Source organism: Rosa rugosa, chromosome 7 (genome assembly GCF_958449725.1).
Source record: "Rosa rugosa chromosome 7, drRosRugo1.1, whole genome shotgun sequence".
NCBI lineage: Eukaryota > Viridiplantae > Streptophyta > Magnoliopsida > Rosales > Rosaceae > Rosa > Rosa rugosa.
Genome location: NC_084826.1, coordinates 14,808,521 through 14,813,311, shown reverse-complemented (window position 1 = coordinate 14,813,311; position 4,791 = coordinate 14,808,521).

Sequence of the window (4,791 nt, the reverse complement as noted above, 5' to 3'; positions counted from 1 at the left end):
TAGGTTACAATAGCAATCCAGATGCGGGAAGGTTTTTCAACACAATGACAAAACTGTTTAGCATGGTTCTTGGAAATATAGTAAAATTTTGATGAAAGATTCTAAAACTGATGAGCTCTGCTCATTAAACGGCAATTAGACTTTCTAAGTGAATGATTGAGAAGTTAAGCAATAAAATGTCTAGCAATCACTACTCCTGCGCCTTAAAGGCAACAAGATAGCATCGTAGAAGATTTACCAAGTGATTATACAAAGAAGAAAGAACTAACCAATGCAACAAAGGTGGAGTATATCATTAAACATAAATAGATTTCGAAGAGAGATCGAATAAACATGAACAATACTGCATTCTTCACCAACCGCAACAAATCCATCAACCTCAAAACACCTAAAACTGACCAAATAGATTAATCATCAAAATACATGGCATGACCTTGACTGATCTGTGAAAACTCCGGTGTTATTATTACAGGAGGAAAATATGAATTCAATGGGTTCACAAAACAGAATAAACCCGTTCGAGTCATCGGTCGTGTTTTTATGCGGAGTCATCAGCATCAACCCAAATTTCACTGACCCAACCACAGTCTTCCCCACCGAGATTTGTTTGGCTTCGTCAGGGCTGACAGTATTGAAAGTCACAATGAATATAATTGATTTATTAGCTTGATTACATGAGACTAATTGTTGGGATTTTATTGTAATTGATAGGTTACAAATCTGGCAATTAATATTGCCATATCTTGTTGTAATTATAGGCTGATTGTATAGAATGATTCTCAGCCTCTAGAATTTTCTTTTCCTTTGTATATAATTATAAGTTTATAACACATTCTACTAAACATATATGAAAATATAGAGAATCATTCTCTGCAATTTTTATTCTCAATCAGCATTTTTAACATGGTATCAAAGCTCCGATCTTGGTTGCTCTAGACATTTTCACCTTTTGAAAATTATTCTATTATCTTAGTTATTCAGCATGGCGAATCACTCAAAGCTTTCGAGAAGTGCCCTTATTTCCAAGTTGAAGTCTATTTGGGAGGAACTGGTGTTCAACAATGATATTCCACCTTGCACATGTGGAGCTATAAAGAATCTCATGGAGGTCGAGCCAATTCAATCAGATACAGAAAATGGTACATTCTTTCCATCTTGTCATTCCGCTCGCTCTTTATCACAACAATCTCAAGATTGGATTATTGATAGTGGTGCAACCGACCACATTGTGTCATCACCCAAATTCTTTGACAAATCATCATCAAAATCTTCTTTTGTCAACCTACCCAATGGTTCTAGCGTAGGTATCACTTCTGTTGGGTCAATAGAACTCAATTCAAATTTGCCTATTAACAATGTTCTTTGTGTGCCATCCTTTCGAGTCAATTTACTTTCTGTTAGCAAATTAACTCGCCAACTCCATTGTACTATCCTCTTTCACCCAGATTTTTGTGTCTTACAGGATTTGGCAACGAAGAAGGTGATTGGCATAGGGAAGCATCACAATGGCTTGTACTACTTGTCCCAAAACACCGCAGTCCAACCACCACCCGTAACACATAATGTCTCTATTACCCATGATTTGTGGCATCGTCGTCTTGGTCATCCATCTACCGCACCATCCCAATTTTTGGAAAAATCAACATCTGGTATAACTTTTGACTTTAACTCTCATTGTGATGTGTGTCCCATGGCTAAACAAACTCGGTTGTCCTTTCCTTTAAGTTCTATTTCAACAAGTGCACCTTTCGATTTAATACATTGTGATATCTGGGGTCCACATCGAGAGCCTTCTCACACTGGTGCTCGTTATTTTTTAACCATTGTTGATGATTTTTCACGATACACTTGGATTCACCTCATGCATTTTAAATATGAAACCCAAGGGTTGTTAAAAACCTTCATTTCGTTTGTCAAAACTCAATTTTAGCGTAATGTCAAACAAATTCGTGCTGATAATGGTGCTGAGTTCATTTCTATGCATTCATTTTTCAATGATTCAGGAATTCTTTTTCAACATTCTTGCACCTCAACGCCCCAACAAAATGGTGTTGTTGAGCGCAAACATCGTCATCTTCTAAATGTTGCCCGTGCTTTGCGCTTCCAAGCACATCTCCCTTTAACTTTTTGGGGAGAGTGTGTCCAAACAGCTGCATATATTATTAATCGTTTGCCCACATTACTTCTTTCAAAACGTTCACCTTTTGAAGTACTTTACCAAAAAGCACCTGAGTACCAACATTTCCGTGTATTTGGTTGTTTATGTTATGCAACTAACCCTAAACCTTCTCAAAAGTTTGATTCACGATCCAGAAAATGTATTTTTGTGGGCTATCCTTTGGGTCAAAAGGCTTACCGGTTGTATGATTTAACATCTAAAACAATTTTCTCTAGTCGTGATGTTGTTTTTCATGAAAATCTGTTTCCTTATTCCACCATGCCACACGACCTACGCGATGATGCAACGTTACCGTTACCTGTACCTGATGTCTCTCAACCATCTTCTACCATCACTCTACCTCCACATACAAATCCTCCTACCACTACTTCACCTGCAGATCCTCCAATTATCATTTCATCCACAGATCCTTCAACTACAAATCCTCCTACCATCACTCTAAATGAATCCCTTCCCAATGAACCCACACCTACCATTCCTCCAAATGAACCTTCAGACCCATCACCACCTCCTTCTGAAGTTGTGCCCCGCCGTAGTACCCGTGAGCGTCAACCATCAGTACTCCTCCGTGATTTTCATTGCTCGCAAGTTATTTCTGATGCTCCTAGGTCAACATCTTCTTCGGGGTCAGGTACTCGTTATCCTTTATCCCATTTTATTTCATATGCTACTTTATCTCCATCTCACCGTTCCTTTGTTGCTAGTATTTCTAGTCTTGTCGAACCAACAACCTTTTCTCAGGCTGAGCTTGATCCTAACTGGAGGAAAGCTATGCAAGCAGAACTTTTGGCTCTTGAACAGAACAAAACTTGGACACTTACCTCCTTGCCCCCGGGAAAAAATGCCATTGGTTGCAAGTGGTTGTACAAAATCAAATACAACTCTGATGGCTCCATTGAACGCTACAAAGCCCGTTTAGTTGCCAAAGGGTATACTCAGAAGGAAGGACTAGATTATAAAGAGACATTTGCTCCTGTTGCCAAACTTACTACTGTCAGATGCCTCTTAACTATTGCCTCCGTTCGCAATTGGCCATTGCACCAACTTGATGTTCAAAATGCATTCCTCCATGGTGACTTGGTTGAAGAAGTTTACATGGTCCCACCTCCAGGTCTACGTCGACAAGGGGAGAACATGGTGTGTCGACTCAACAAATCTTTGTATGGGTTGAAACAGGCATCTCGCAATTGGTTTTCAACATTTGCACATGCCTTACAAAATGCAGGGTTTCGACAATCAAGGGCAGATTATTCATTATTCACTCGGTTACATGAAAATTCATTTACAGTTGTTTTGATTTATGTTGACGACATGATCATTACAGGGAATGATGAATCTGCCATCCATAATCTCAAAAATTTCCTAAGTAACAACTTTCGCATCAAAGACCTTGGAAATTTGAAATATTTTCTTGGTGTGGAAGTTGCTCGTTCTAAGAAAGGCATTGCTATCTCCCAAAGAAAATATACTCTTGATCTTCTTGATGATGCTGGTTTACTTGGTGCACGTCCAGCAAAATTTCCTATGGATCAGAACTTGAAATTGACTGCAACAGATGGAGAGATTCTCAAAGACCCTTCACGATATAGAAGGTTGGTTGGTCGTCTCATTTATCTCACAGTCACAAGGCCCGACATCACATATTCAGTTCATATCCTCAGTCAATTCATGCATCAACCTAGAAAACCCCATTTTAAAGCAGCATTACGAGTTTTAAGATATCTAAAAGGCGCACCAGGTCAGGGTTTATTGTTTCCATCACAAAGTTCTTTAAAGCTAAAAGGTTATTGTGATGCAGATTGGGGTGGTTGCCCCACAACAAGGAGATCAGTTTCTGGTTATTGTGTTTTCCTTGGTGATTCTCTTATCTCTTGGAAATCCAAGAAACAAATTGTTGTATCTCGCTCATCAGCAGAAGCAGAGTATCGTTCTATGGCCTCTGCTACTTGTGAGCTCACTTGGTTGAAACATCTTCTTCAAGATTTACAGGTACATCATCCAGAACCTACAAGGTTGGTTTGTGACAACCAAGCTGCTCTATATATAGCAGCAAATCCTGTATTTCATGAGCGCACTAAACACATTGAAATGGATTGTCATGTTGTTCGTGAAAGAATTCAAATGGGAGTGATTGCAACAGCCTATACGCCATCTACCCAACAAGTTGCAGACATATTTACCAAGCCTCTAGGTGCTACGCTTTTCCATTCACATTCACGCAAGTTGGGCATTTTAGACATTCATGCTCCAACTTGAGGGGGAGTATTGAAAGTCACAATGAATATAATTGATTTATTAGCTTGATTACATGAGACTAATTGTTGGGATTTTATTGTAATTGATAGGTTACAAATCTGGCAATTAATATTGTCATATCTTGTTGTAATTATAGGCTGATTGTATAGAATGATTCTCAGCCTCTAGAATTTTCTTTTCCTTTGTATATAATTATAACACATTCTACTAAACATATATGAAAATATAGAGAATCATTCTCTGCAATTTTTATTCTCAATCAGCATTTTTAACAGACAGGAGCCCCAATTACTCCGACCTTGAAATCGAGCCGGGTTTGGTTCCCTCCGTACATAAAGAAAGGAGGCAACTGCTTC